Source organism: Nesoenas mayeri (genome assembly GCF_963082525.1).
Source record: "Nesoenas mayeri genome assembly, contig: SCAFFOLD_131, whole genome shotgun sequence".
Lineage (NCBI taxonomy): Eukaryota > Metazoa > Chordata > Aves > Columbiformes > Columbidae > Nesoenas > Nesoenas mayeri.
In genome coordinates, this window is record NW_027660006.1 from 1 (window position 1) to 16260 (window position 16260).

Genomic DNA, 16260 nt, shown 5'->3' on the forward strand with positions numbered 1-16260 from the left:
GAAAGAGGCACTCACTCAGCCAAACCAGCAGCAGTTTGGTTCAGGCTCCAAAGGAGCTAAAGGCCTGAGCTGCAGCTGGGCCAAAACTCCTTCTAGGAAACCTGCAAGGAAGCAGAACGACACACTGAACACCAATACGTTGTGGGCACAAGGAGCCTTGTGCAGACCTTGCCCGCTGTATGTGATTTGACTTTAAGCCAACCACTTTATTCCACACGGATGACAGCCTGTTTTGAGCTCTCTCTGCTAAGCAAGTGTGGCTCTTTGGCAAAGGTCTTTCACCACTCACAGATCACTGGATGGGCCCAATTTAAGTTTCATATCAAGCATTCAGCTTAAGTAAATGTGTATGAATCACTTAGAATTATAAGGTCGGGTGATTTTTAATATATTGTCTGCTTCATGTTACTTAGTAAGCTGAATGTATTGAAATTTTAAGCTGTGTATTGTAAAGTTTGGCTCGTATTTACCAAAATTGCATCTACTTAATGGCACGAAAAGTGGCTACAGACTACTATGGACAGCTGTGAGGTAAGGCGCGTTTTGCACTTTGCTAGGAAGAACAGAATTTACTCGGGCAATATCACGCCATCGAGGAAAACAGGAAGCAAGACATGACTACGAGCACCTACAAGATAAGGCCTGTTTTACACTTTGCTGGACCAAAAGGAATCTTTCAGACAAGAAAACACCTTCAAGGATGGCACGAAGTGGCTACGGACTGTAAACCATGTGTTTGGTGCTATGCTACCATCACCCTGCAGACTCTGACCCGGGGAGGCTGGGCCCCATCCAGACCAGCCCGGCCCAAGGGGCATCCGGAATCGAACACAAAGACCCTTCTGGAGAAGGGAGCGTGTCCTGCGATGTCTCCACAGGGCGTGTGTGGTGCAGCCGCCCTCAGCAAATGGACACCCAGGGCTCGGGGCTGGAGGCTGCCATGGGCTTTGATCCCCCCTGGGTAGAACAGGATCCCTGAGAGTCAGCCAGGTGCTGCCTGTGACCCTCTGTGGGGGGAAGAAGGGGAGCGCAGAGGGATGGCCGGTAGTGCTGGGGTGCGTGGAGAGCCCGTGGAACTGTGTGCTGCAGCCTCCCAGGGAGGCAGGAGGCGTTGTTGAGTGAACCCTCTGGTTGCAAGTGCATGGAGACGTCAGCCAAGGCCCCAGGAACTTGACGGGGTCCCGGGGAGACATGGATGAGGGACTGGTGACTGGTGTGAAACACGGATGCCAAGCAGAAGTCAAGAGATCAGGGGATGGAGTGGACAGTGGCCTTGCAGAAACACCACATATATGAATAAGCACTGCAGGAGAGAACGCTCCATTGTGATATCCCACAGTGAAGGACCCTGATGTCCCTGAGTCATGGACGATAACATAACCGAGCGATGGATTGAGACCACGCATCCCCTGACACTTGCACCCCAGCGCTGAGTCCAACACCAATAAAGCTGGTGAAAAGGTTGAACGAATGTTCTGTGAGGAGCAACTGAGAACAAATGTGTAGAAACATGACTTCGTTCTCATTTTGGGATAACACATTCACTGTTACTGGCTGTTCATGGGAAACGGTTTGTTTGATAACCACACCATCAAAATAGCTACTTGGGGAACTGAGGGAAAAAGTAAAGAATAACATTGCCAGAAACAAACAAACAAGCAAACCAACTAACAAACAAACAAACAAAACCATTCCTCAGGCTTCAATTCTGGGGCCGGTTCTGTCAAATATACATATAAATATACACATAAACAATCTGGAAGCAGGAGTTAAAAGCACTATTAGCAAGTTTGTTGATGATCCCAAACTGGGAGGTGCTGTTGATTCTCTTGAGGGACAAGAAGCCTTGAAGAGGGATCTCAGTAGATGGGAGCACTGGGTAGTCATTAAGGGGATGAAATTTAACAAGTCTGAAGGCCAGATTCTGCACCTAGGACAGAGTAACGCTGAGCACAAGCATAGATTGGGAGAGGAGTGGCTGGAGAGCAGCCCTGCAGAAAGGGATCTGGGGGTGCTGGTCAACAGCAGCTCAAGACGAGCAGCAGCGTGTGCCCTGGAAGCCATGAGGGCAAAGCGCATGCTGGGGCTCATCAAACATGGTATGACCAGCCGGTCAGTAGAAGGGATTGTCCTGCTGCATTCAGTGTTGGGGTGGCCTCAGTTTGAGCACTCTGTGCAGCCCTGGGCCCCACCACTGAAGAAGGATGTGAAAGTCCTAGAAAGTGTCCAGAGGAGGGCAACAAAGCTGCTGAAAAGGTTGAAGGAATGTACTGTGAGGAGCAGCTGAGGACTCTGGGCTTGTCTAGTTTGGAGAAAAGGAGGCTGAGGGGCAACCTCATTGCTCTCTACGGCTTCCTGAGGAGGGGAGGTGGAGAGGGGGTTGCTGAGCTCTTCTCCCTGCTATCCAGTGACAGGGCACTGGATAAAGAACTGGCTAGAGGGCCGGGCGCAAAGAGTTGTGGGGAACGGAGCCAAATCCAGTTGGTGGCCAGTCAGGAGTGGTGTTCCCCAGGGCTCAGTATTGGGGGCAGTTCTGTTTTCTCTCTCTGTCAATGATCTGGATGAGGGGATTGAGTGCAGCCTTAGTCAGTTTGCAGGCAACACCTAATTGGGTGGGAGTGTTGATCTGCCTCCTTTTCTCCAGGCTAAACAGTCCCAGTTTCGTCAGCCACTGCTCATAAGATTTGTCCCCCAGACCCTCCAGTAAAGATCCAGTGCTTTCTGCTACCCAGAATCACAGCATACTGCTGCATATTCATCTCAGCTTCTAGATGTCATCTTGCCTTTTTTTTTTCTTTAAAGGATATTATGTCATTGACTATAATTGTTATGAAATAGGTTTGGCAGCTTGGTTATAAGCTACAACTTCCTTATAAGTTAGAACATGCACTGTCAGAAATAATCAATTTCCTTTAAAGTACTGCCTGTATCTGAGTGATAAAATGGCTGTGGAATTTATTTAGGTCAAGATTATTTGAAGATATGACTAAATAGTCATACTAGTGCCATATAGCTGACATTCAAAGAACAGTTTCTTTTTGAAGTTGACTGGAGACACATATTCAGCTCTCTCATAAGGTACAACTGCCAGAAAAGTAAGTAACAATGGCTTCTTTATAATTCTGTTTAGTGAAATCCTTAAGCCATAGATTTATTTTCTCAATTAAATAGTAACTGTACACATAGGACCAGAAAGTAGATTTTAATACAGTATCATAGTCTTTTCTTCTTAATAAAGAGCCTCCCTAACTCCAACTCATAAATGTTCTTTCTTAATTATCGCAGGTAGGTCATGGCATGTTCTCACCTCAGAGTTGATAGAGAAACAACAAGCATCGATGCCTGTGTTCTGTGTTGCTGATGGGTATAGTACTTTCGTTCATAGGAAAGTATCTAAATTACCAATATGACTGCAGAAAAGTTTTAGTGTCTGCCAGAATCTATCTACTCAAACTTCTTCATTCAATCACACTAGCCAACTGACCTTCTACCTGACTAATTCGTCTACTTATACTCTTGTAGTATATCCTCACATATATATATTTCATCTCCTTTTACCTTTTCACATCCAACTATTTAGCTGTGTGCCTTTCCTTTGTTGCGTGAAATATACATTTCTCTAAATTTTTACGTTCTCTGGAGTCACCGAAAGATAAAATAACAACAGCCATTTCATCTTGTAGCCCTCAGTGGATCTGAGCACTTTTACAAATGAGTTGTAGACAACATTGCCTCACTCAAAGCACCTTTACAAATTATTTGTAGATAACTATTGGAATGGGAAATGTGGGGAATATGAGGAATTTGTGACCATGTAAGCTTGGCAACACACATACAACTAGCCAGTGGCAAGACTGAAAACAGCAGGCAAACCCACTGAATCCCAGGTAATCCTGATACTTTCAGATGAAAAATACAAATAACATTACCTAGGGATCCCTGGGTGTGCTGGTTTTGGCTAGGACAGAGTTCATTTTCTTCATAGCAGCTAGTATGAGGCTATGGTTTGGATATGTGATGGACACAGTGTTGATAATACAGGGATGTTTTAGTTACTGCTGAGCAACATTTAGACAGTCGGAGCCTTTTCTGCTCACACCATCCCACCAGTGAGGGGGCTGGGGGTGCACAAGAAGTTGGGAGGGGACACAGCTGGGACAGCTGATCCCAGCTTACCAAAGGGATATTCCACACCATGTGACATCATACACAGCAGTAAAACTAGGAGGGAAGCTGGTGGGGTGACACTGCTTGGGGACTGGCTGAGCATCTGTCAGTTGATGGTGAATAATTGTTTTCGTTTCCATCACTTCTCTTTCTTGGGTTTTATTTGTCTCTCTTAGTTATTTTCTTTGTCATTACAATTTATTATTAATGTTATTACTATTATTATTATATTCTATTTCATTTTAATTATTAAACTGTTTTTATCTCAACCCATGAGTTTTCTCACTTTTTCCCTTCTTATTCTCTTCCCTCATCCCGCTGGGGGTGGGATGAGTGAGCCATTCTGTGGTGCTGTGTTGCCAGCTGGGGCTAAACCATGACACTGGCCTACCATGGTAAATTTAGGAATGGGGGTGAAATGCATACATGCAGGTTCATGATGTGAGAGGTGTGTGAATACAACCCAGGGGCATAATTTAAATGTAAGTTCACGGTGGGTGTTTAAATGGAAAAATGCTATGAGTACTCATTAGTGTGTGGAAGACACCGTAGAACCATTTTTGTAGCAGCAGAGGACCTGATCTAACATTTATATTAGATTAATATAAATCTCTTTTATGAAAGGATGGAAAGAGTTCGCAAACAGTAGCTCATCTTGAAAAAGCAAGGCATTAACATCCAATGTTTTCTCAGTGTAACCTTTGAGAACACAAGGATGGATGCTCACGTATGATGACCAGCAGCAGCTAAAAGAAGAAAACAGCAACCCAAAGATTCCTTATCACTGCATATGCCTTAGTAGAGCAAAGTAGACCTACTGTATTGCAGGCACTGACACCAGCCAAGAGGCTATTTAAACTCCCATTTTGAGGACAACTGGTTTTGAATGGAACACAGTGTTATTCAGGTCTTGGAGTAAATTTAGAATAATTTGATTTGTCTAAAATAATCCCCATCATATCTTTTCTTTGCCCAAATGCTTCTCCAGAGCAGGAAGTGATATAACAGAAAATAGTATGATTTCCTCTAACATTCTCTCATCTGACATTTAAGTTATATGCCTGGAGCAATAAGGCACTCTTCACAACTCTCGCATATTCAGTGTGAACTTCAAGAAATGAAATATCTTATTTCCCTAGGCTCTGATGGACTACAGTTCTACAGAAGATACAATTCGTCGTAATTGTTTGTAAGGGGAATGTGGCATATATGAATGACAAGTCACATCCAAGCAACTGCACGACATGCCCTTTATCCAAAGAAAATAATCAGCCCTGAGAGAATGCAGCTGGTGTAGCTTATTTAGAATATTTCATGGTGGCTGAGACAATCTAATCTCTTTTTCGTATTAAAATTGTTAATAGAACATAGGAGTAAAGCATGGATTCATAATAATTTCAAATACTTCTTCCCATAGTGCTTCAAACCACAGGATTTAAATTGCATCAAATGAGGCACTTACACATCTTTTCAAAACCACCCACCTGCCCTCATCCTGCTCCTATCAGAGAGAATTAAAATCTGAAAGATTACATATGATTCATAGCCCAGTAATCGGAAACCAAACATCATTTTCAACACTGACATGATGAGGACGCTCCCATTCTTTCCTTTTAAATGACTGCACCTTAGTATACAAGTTTCACAGATTCTCGAATGTGGATACAAAGAAATTCATCAAAACTAACTGCAGGATAAGGATAATTTAAAAAATAAAAACGTCAACATGTAATAGCTAATGGAGAAAATACCTCTGAAATATGTTAAACTTTTGGTAATGACTGCAGGCGGCTAGGGAACATATTTGTATTCACACTGAAGTATATAAAACTTGCTATGTATTCCAGAGCAAAAAAATCTTAGGCTGGGAGAGAGGTGGATTTACCGACATTTACAGGAATTCATTCAGTTGCAGCCACTCAGGGAACAAGATCTCTTAGTGAGAGCCAGTTTCCTTTTACAGTTGTGGAGACCATTATGCAATGCACTAAAGGATACATTAAACATACATGTGGCACTTATAAAACAGAGTTACTTAACTCTACACCAGCCAACTCTCAGGTTTTGATCATTTCAATCCATTGTATGAGAAATTCTACTCAAGTCAATTGACATTTTTTTCCTGAATAAAAATATTAGGGTTTGACTCTTCTTCTCAAAACATATTTGAAATGTGAAGGCTAAGATGGAGGGAACAGCCATATTCTGTTTGTTTGAGTCTACAAGTCATACATGGAAAAATTCATATGTCCAATTTCAGTTTTAAATTTCACAAAAAGAGAAGTATAAAGGGAAGTGAAAGTACTACACATCTGTAAATGTATTGTATTCCCTTGCAGTCAGCTCTGCTTGGCAAACTTGTATTGCTTTTGAGTATCTTGGTGAAAACCTGCAAAGGTGTGGAGAGGGACCCTTGCCAAATAAGACTTCTCTCACTGAAGCCAGGCTGATTTTGGATACTCTTTAAAAAAATCCCAAAACCTTCCTGAGACATTTGTTTATGTCGACAGCCCTGCTCAAATATAGATGATGTGTTTGGAGAAATTGTTGTGACTTCTTTCAGTGGAAGAAATGCACTTTCACTGCAGTCACCTTACAGCTTCTTCCCAGGGCACTGTGCTTGCTAGTTCAGAGCAGTCCTGGAAAAACAAAACAAAACAAAACAAAACAAAACAAAAAACAAAACAAACTTCACCAAAAATACAGGTTTTGCAGCAACATAATGACAGTTATAATCATAGGTTGGTAGCAGCTCCAGTGAAATGTTCTGCTTCACACATTGTTTCTTTGCAGAGCACACACTGCTTCCAGTTTCATACAAGCTCATCTGCAACGTTTTGGGAGTGGAACCAACACCCCTTCTTTTCTTGCACTCAGAAGCACATGGGAGGTGATCCTGCCTACCTTTGTGGAACAATGAGCAGCATTCCTGGGGAAGGCACTACAATCTTGTTTCAAAATACAAGGCAGTTGCAGAGGGGAAGTTCACGATGCTTTATTTTCTTAGATGGACAGGAAGCAGTTTTTCATTAAGAAATAATTTCTAAAGCCAGAACAGCCATTTATTTTCTGCTGTGAATTTGGGTACTTTAAAATTGAAACTTCAGCAACAGTCTGACTTGATCCCTTGAGCCTGAATCACCCTTAGTGGCTCTCTAAGTTGCATCTCTACTGTGAATTTCACAGAAGCACAGGCATAAAAAGAGCCTATACTTACAAAATAATAATACAATAATAACATGCGTGTATGTACATTACAGCACTTCCTGCTTGTAGATGCTGATAATGTAATTAATAAGGCTACATCCCATATCATGTAAACGATGCGACATACAACATCAAGTATTAGTCTAACCTATAATTTCAGTTTTCACTAAAAATCCAAGGAGGCAAGGTTTTGCAGGGAAATGATTGCAAACCAAGCTAAATGGGTATTTTTCTCCAGATTAATGCAAAAAGTAAACAGAGAGGAGAAAAGGAATGAGGAGTTGATTAACATCCTGGAGATAAGCAGGTTCAAGGAAAAAGGAGGATGGCTGCCAGTCAAGCTGAGTGAAACCTAGCAGAGAAAATCAAAATAAACAGGAGGTACATCAACTAAAAATGCCAGAGAAAACAGATCTTTCCCTTATGTCAACCCATGCAAAATTAAGGTATTACAGTTATTGTCTAAATAGGCAATCAGTATTTTACCTTAAACTGAATTAGGCTTCTAGGAGACAGGCAATCATGAAGTCAATAATTCAAATGCTGATAAAATGTTTCATCAGTTTCTGAAAGGAATCCTGGCTGCCTGCAACAGCAGGGAACAAACTTAATGGCCCAGAAAAATCCCCTTCAGTCCCATATTTCTTGATAAACAGATATTTTATGAGAACTATGATGGCCACAGCATGGTAAAGAATGAGTAATGTTAAATTAACCCTGCTAACAAAGTGTTAAAGTGTTAAAAAGAGGTAATGAAGACTCAGGTTTCTGTGTACAGGTAGCTGAGCTTGTTTGGTTGTCGTGGCAGACACCATAGGAAAACATACGTTCAAATCTAGAAATGTATGGATTAAGAGAAAGTAAAAGCAATCAAAAGAAGATATACATTTCTGAATTTGAAATCAAGAGATTAGCTGAAAAAATCTAATTGAAAACCCTTCTTTGTCCCTTTCCACAGACAGTTGTAATTTCCCATTCTGTTAGGCAGCCCATTGCCATGTGGAAGAAGAGTCTTGTTGTTCAGAGGAACTGCTCTTGCCTCTGCACAGGTAGAGCATGAGAAATGGCACAGGACCTGCCTGATGATTTCCACATAAGCCCAGTCTAATGGGACATTGCTTGCCAGGACTTGAGACTTGGCTAATATCTATGTCATTCAGCCCTATATCGAGATCCAAGACTCTGAACTTGTACTGATGCACTGCCTCAATATTACCAGAAGGATGAAGCTTTGAGTTTTAAGTGTTTTTAAGACCTTTAAAGATGCTACATATAATTTTTAAACATATTCTGGAGGTCATCAGCATGACCTCTTTTTGTACAGCCATAGTCCTCATCACACCATTCCTGAACTATAGCAACAGAGGGCTGTAAGTCACACTGCGGGACCTACAGTCCCTGCGGCACCAGAGGGAGAATAAGTGGTCTTGACCTGAGTAGAGCATTTCCATTGCAATTCCAGGCTCCTTTCCCCTGCTTCATAGATGAGTCTCTCCCAAATATATTTAATTTAATAGACTGGCCTATTTCTGGACTTAATTTAATGGACTGACTCTCTCTTTCTAGCTCCCTATTTACTGAGTGTCCTTACTTTTTTACACTTGTAACCTAGTTGCAGTGACTGCTGGAGCAAGGATGTTAAAGTAAACGCAGGAGCAATCTCAGACAGCACAGAATGGGCTCAATCAGTCTGGCACCATTCTCTAAGGGTGTTTGCTGGGCCTATGATCCTTCTCCACTCCACTGCATTTCAATGTAAAATACATCAAGTTGACTGTTCAAACAGAATTAAGAACATGGGTTGTTACATATTTTGAGTAAACAGGCATGAATAACCTACATCTGCAAAAACTGTTCACACCAGCAACTTTCAACGGATTGTCACACAGGACCTCGGAATGATTAACGCCACTCCCACCACTCCCAAAATTTTCCTGAAAAATAATACAATTTCACGGCTCAGTCAAATTACAAAACAGTATATTCAAATGAAAAAGGTTTATTCCCAAAAATGTGCCTCATAAAACAACACATTTTCCAAGGGGAATTCAGAGCGCACTGGTACTCCTGTCTCATTATATCTACTGCTCCTGCAAAACAAAAAGTTGCTTTAGTCAACTTCCAGCATTAAAGAGGTTATAGTGCAGCCAACTGCGTTTGCTTTAAATTGCCTAGTTCAAATACTGATGGAGCTTTCCACGGCAGACTGCAGCGCCAGCACAGACTAACAGCATGTGTGCTTGTCTTACTTCCCAGCCGAACTCTGCAGCACTGCCAGGTTCCGTGTGCCTTGTTCACATTGCTGATGCACCACAGCTGGGCAGTTTGTGTCTGTGTGTCAGGTGTGTCTGTACTTTTACGTCTCTTCAACTGCAAATGATGACTGCTGTGTTATCTGTTGTAGACAAAGGATGCATAGAGATATTTCTGAGTGGAAAGCAACAGCGGTGAAAGTAAATAATGTCACACATGCGTGGCTTTGTTTAACTGAAGTGACTGAGTTTAAAGGAGAACCTCTCTCAGAAGTTGTTCACAACCTGAAAAAAATAGTTTTGAAGTTACCGAACTGCAATAGAAGAAAAAATTCAAATAAATGAGAACAATTTGTATAGCCCCTCTGTATTAGTCCTACAAATTTGAATCCGTCCTAGAATATTTTATTCACAGATTATACTTTTCATTTGATTGTTTTGTCTATTTCATGAAGTTTAGCAAACTCCAGTGGTGCCATGTACTCTGCTTGCTAAAACTATTTTCAGATCAGTCATTCATTTTATTTATTTGTGTCTTCACATTCAAGCTTTAAACATATTCCTGATAATTTCCACGTATTTTACAAAATCTAAAATCTTTTTTAGCACAGCACACATGCATGAAAACTACCAAGAATACCAGCCCAGAATTCTTTGCTCTTTCTTTCCTTTTTCACAGAAAACTAAATAAAACTACATCGCTGTGCTTGTCTGCACACCAAAGGTATTTCTAGGATAGGAAGGATGGATGGTCCAGTGGCTTCAACACTTGATAGCATCGGCTTAAAGCAGCCCCATGAGGGCCTGAAATTAATTATTGGTAGTTTGCAATTAAAAATAATTAAAAAAAAAGGAGTAGAGAAACAGAGAAATAGTTGAGTACTAAGCTAACAGGTTGTGGCACCCATAAAAGGGGTAAAAGGCTGAAAGTCTTTAGTGCATACTGTACATATAGCTAAAGTAAATAAAAAGCATCCAAGTGCATCATAAACATTTACTAGACCACTAATAAGCAATAAGAAAATGCCTCATAACACCTACAAGATACTGTTTAAAGGTGCGCCAGTAGAGCTGGGGATGCTCTTCTTTGGATTTTGGTTTTGCTGTATGCTGTTTATTCAACAATGCACAGCATTTTGCTTGTGTGACTTGCCCCGTTCCCTAAATAAAACAATATCCATAGCAACAGTGGTCTTGAATTCAGTTTTTTCTTAAAAACTACTGCCTGAGTTAGGGTCTGGGCTGATAGGAAGAGCAATACGCCAAGACCAGTCAGCCTGGCTGGGGGGAAAAGTGTGGGCTCAGTAAATTCACAAGCAAGGCCACACAAGCAGGTGGGGACTCTCAAAGTGCCAGCTGTGGGAGCCAAGAAGCAGGATATGGACAGTCTGTCACTGGGTAAGTCTGGGGGCTATGTCCTGTCGGACCTTTTTATGACTTTGGCTCAAGTCCTCAGTCACAGATATCAGGAACAAAAGGGGTGCTTATCTTTAAATTGAACACTTAAATTTCTTGGTCAATAAGACCAAGAAAGCCACGTGTCTGTGGCTCTCCACACCCACCTGAAAAACTACTAAATTTCTCTCACCTCACAGACCTTGCGATATTTTCAGACACTATGAAAATGGAGACCAATTAAACAAACTTAGGCAAAAAAAATCCACAAAAATTGTTTCACTAAATTAACCTGAAAGTAGGCTTGTTGTTTTTTTTTTTCCTATGGATCTGGAAAACTAATTGCTTTAGGGTTTGTTGCATATTAAGTGGCTATTTGCTGGACTCAGTTCAGCCTATCTTTGCATTTACTTTTTTTTTTTAATTCCAAAAATACAGTAATCTAGCTTTCTATAGGGTGAAAGTGCCTACAATGTATGAAAGAAGATGCTGTTTTGGTGCAGGAAGATATGCAATCTGTCCTTCCCATGACTGCATAGTTTCTATAAGAACAAGTATACAAAATAAAACATGCTTTGCCACATATGTGGTTACTTTTCTTCTAATCTCATTACCATTTAATCAGTTTATTTTTTCAGAATCATTTGTGCTTTAGATTAATCACAATACAGTCATTAAAGAAAAAAAAAATGGCAACTTCTCAAAGCATTCTAAAAATAACGAAGAATTATAGGTGCTAAACTCTGAAATATCCATATGAAGTAGAAGACAATAATTGGAACAACTTGCAGTTTCAGGTCTGAAATTGCTGAAGGAACTAATCTGGCAGAATAACCTACTAGCAGGACTAAAATTTGTTCTGCTCACCATGGTTAGCACATTTCCCTTTACCAATTAAAAACAAAACCACAAAAACAAAAAACACAGAGAAATTCAGAGACTCGATGCTCTCTCTCAAAGCCTGCCAAAATATTCAGATCAAGTATTCCTTCCCAGAGAGAAATTCACTTTTGCATCCTGTGGGGCAACTCTGTCCCTGAGCCTGTTCCAGTCAGCATGTGGTTTCTGTGTGGCCCAACTGGGAACATGGGATTCAGAGGAGAATTCTGGCTCCCTGATGTAACGGAGTCAGCCACAGAATCTCAGTGGGTTTATAACAGATTCAGACTGTGTAAACACAAGTTTTTATTTTGCAAAAATAAGAGTTAATCTGATTGTATTATACAAATGAATACATATGTACCTACATTTGCCCTATAGCCACACTGCTTAAATCTAAACATAGAGTTAACTGCTTTCTGACTTGGGCCATAAATTTGTGAGGTGTCTTTGCTGCATAACTAAAAGACTAAGCAAGACAACATTTCCAGGATCTGGGGAAGTTCCAGGAATCTCCCTATTAAGATATCAGGAGGTGCTCCAAAAGATATAATAGTATAAAGCAATAATTTATCCAAATTAATTCCATTAGAAGCATCAAAGTTACAGCATCTGCCATGCACTTGTTAGTAGCCCAAAAGAGTGCAAACAAACAGCAGTATCTGCTACTCTAATTCCTTCCAGCTACTTATTTGCAAGTGTGACTTACTAAAGGACAGAATCATCCCGTTGATCACTGCTGTACAAGTTAGATTTCACCATGCTTCTTTTAATCTCTTTTTGTGTAAGCATGTGTGTAAAAATGTCAGTCATTTTTGCTGTTGTTGTTTATAAGTTACAGAAAGCCATGAATATTTCATTCTGCAGCTAAATTAACATCATACCACAATTACACATTTCTCCCCAAAGGCAGTCTATTCTGGACTTGGTATTCAATTTCCTTTCAGACAGTAGAAAACAAGTACTTTTCTACAAGGAGTTACTGTTTCAGAACTCAGTGTTCTTCACGTAGGAAGTTTGAAAGAGTTTTGCATCTAAACACAGTGCACAAAAAAGAGTTTCTCTATTTGTACTTCAAACATTAGCTGTCAGATGTACACCTACTTGAAAACACAGACATGGCAAAGAAACAAAAATCAACAGAAAAGAAAGGAATTAACTCAAGGCAAGTGAGAAAACTTTAGTACAAAATAAAATGTGAAAAAAGTTTTCAGGTCTGAAAAGACATTGGGAAATGGGTTGTTTGGAGGATTAGCATGACATTTTTCTTTTTTTGGTTAAAAGTACATTATTAAGTCTATTTTTCTGTTAGCCTGCAGAGGTATCAAAGATTTAAGCAGCTATTATTTATTAAAGTTATTGGGTCTGCAACACACAAAACAGCCTAGATGAGTAACACATCTGCAACATGAGTATTTATGTATCTGAGGCCATTCACTGACACAGCTTTAATGATGAAATCATAAGAATTAATGAATGCAAATAAATGGCAGTGAAATCAACACCCTCAGTATGATGAAAAGCAGATACACGCTTTTTTACATTTGTAATTATTTTGCTTTTTTGTTTCTGTTTTGGGGTGGATTTTTTGTAATTTTTCTTTACTAGTCCATGCCAGATCCTGGTTTAGTCAATCTTTGCAGTATTTTTGCATAGACCTTTTATTCAGAAGTCTCAGAATACTTATTAAATAATGTACTGAGTGCTGGTGTTAATGATGCTAAAATGCCCATAATTTCTACGTATATTTATCTTTCAATAGCTTGGTTTCCTATGGAAACAAGACTTACATTACACAGCTATCCTGCATGTTGTTCCAGTTCCCTTCCTCCTTACATAAGATTTGAAACCTTTGGCCAGTTTCACCTGAACTTGCTAGAGGCAATGAGGTCCCAAGGCTAGTTAAGACTGCAAAAGCTTTGTAAAACTAGACTGGTGGCTATACATTCAAAAATAATAACTTCATTTTATATGTCTATTGCTACAGTCAGAACAAGCAACACTTACTTAGTGGAGAATTCTCTCAAAGGGAGAGTAATGGATAAATATGGGTAGAACACAGAATCATATTATAATTCAGTTAAGTAATCAACCAATGAAGAGAGACCACATGAAGCCAAGTGTCTTTAGTTCTGGCGTTCACAGGTTTACTTGCTTGTTACTTGGATCAGTAATAAATTCCCACGATCCTATAGAGTGTTTTACATTGGAACTGTTCAGAACTGCATACAGGAATGGCCTTAACAGAAACACTTCTGTGTTTGTATTGTTGTCAATACAAAATTAGCCCGATTCCTGAGTCACTGTAATCAGCTGCCTGAGCATAAATGTACCACCACCCTCTGCTGGAAAGAGTTTAATCTACAGTCAGAGCTCAGTGAAAATTCTAGATCCAGAACAAAATTTGGGCACACAAAATTCAAGGTTACAACACATCAGGTTTATAGATAATTATTACCTACAATAACGCAGATCATTGCACTGGGCTCCAAGACTCCCCACATAACACCACGACAAAGTCAGGCTTATCAGAACTGAATCACAAGCAACACTGGGCTGGTGGCAGAAAATTCCTGAGCACCACCTAATGAGAAATGCTAATGGCACCAACTTGTCCTCAGTCTGGTTTCTCACTGGGTTATTTTATGGGTTTTTTGTTGCTTCTGGGGTTTACTGATTTTGAAGGGAAGAAGTAAAGCCAGGAAGATTTTCATTTTGTTAATGAAGAACCAAATTCTAATTCTGCTGATAGTGAGATATTTAAGAGCTCCACTCTGTGCAGCACAATGTGAGTCTTGGAGCCAGTGGTGTGTCCTACCATCTCTTTGGTTTCCTTTGTAAGATAAGGCCAGAACAAGACAGGCAAAAATCGTACCAACATAAGATACATTTGGACAAAGAAAATCTGCAGTATTAGACTACATCCCTTTGATATTGTTTGATTATTTGTTAATGTGAAAACTCTATCAATGAATTCTTACTTATTAGTAATTTTTACCAGTATCTTATCTTGGTCAATAATTAAGCAAATATTTTTTCCAGTCGTAAAGCAGACATGCAAGACCTCTGCTTCCTTGGAATTAAAATATTTTAATTCCATTTCTTTTTCTTGAATATATTGCTGGCTTTAACAAAAGCAGAGCTCTTTGCTCTGTTTGAAATACGTAGATATGTAGGAACCACAGTAAGTAAAGAACCCTTGATAGTCCAACATGAGACAAAAAAGAGAAGCCAGCTGCTCAAAACCAAGGTCAAGAGAACCAAATGAGTAACAGATGGTACCGACTACCTTTGGCCATCGAAATCAAGCTCAAGCAATACACTACCCAGCTGTGCAGAAGAGTGGAAAAGCAGATAGGTTCAAGTGAAGGGAAACACATAATGGCTTGAAGGTTCTAGCAATGAACTTATTTTAGCAAAGCAATGTTAATCGGCCACCACCCCTACCTCTGTGAATCTCTTCTATTTCAGACCTGCAAGAAATAAAAGCTTTTCATTCCCTGGAAAAATGTAAGATGAAATGAGACATGAAAACCACTTGCACTTCTAGTGTTAAAAACAATACTATCTATAAAGCAATTCGGTGTTTCCACATGGAAAAACACATGCAGTTCTCGTCTGTCTCCCTGTCTTAGAAAAAGTTAGCTGTTACAGACATACATGCAGATGTATGATGAAAAGACAAAGAAAGCACAAACATCAGGGCATATTAGAAGAAAAATAAACAGCTTACTTTTTAACAACATGTTTTATCTTAATTTTTATCAAGTTCTTTCAGTGTACTAGGCACTGCTTGCTCCCAAGTTTAACAGCCCAGCTTGCCAAAAAAAGATTTAGGTATCTCACTCACTTGCACAGGCATTTATGGAGAATGCGGTAGATGCCATGGTAATGGGGTGAACTCTCTCTCGGGCTTCAGAAGGCACCAGATGGAAACAGCAGTCAAGTTTAAAACAAGTATTAGAAGGTGGTTTGCACACAGTGTACAACTAGTGGTGAAACTCTTTGCCACCGAATGCTGCAGATGCTGAATTTTATTTGCTCTAAAAAGCAATTGGATGAATTCATTGAGGAAAAACACACCAAAGACCATGAAATGTAAAGACAACCATCTCTGGCATGATAAGAACTTGGGTCACTGCATACTCTTATTCTCTTACCCAGGCATCCACTACTGTGTAATATCAGAGGCAGAATATAGTTTGAACGGGCCTTTGCCTTGATCTGGCACAGTATCATGTTTTCCAAACCAAGAGCAGTGAAGTTTGCTCCTTGCCCAGACTCTGTCCAATCCTTCTGGTGCTTGAAACTAAACGTGGTCTTTGTGGAGTCCACCACAAATCTAAATGTCATTGTCTGA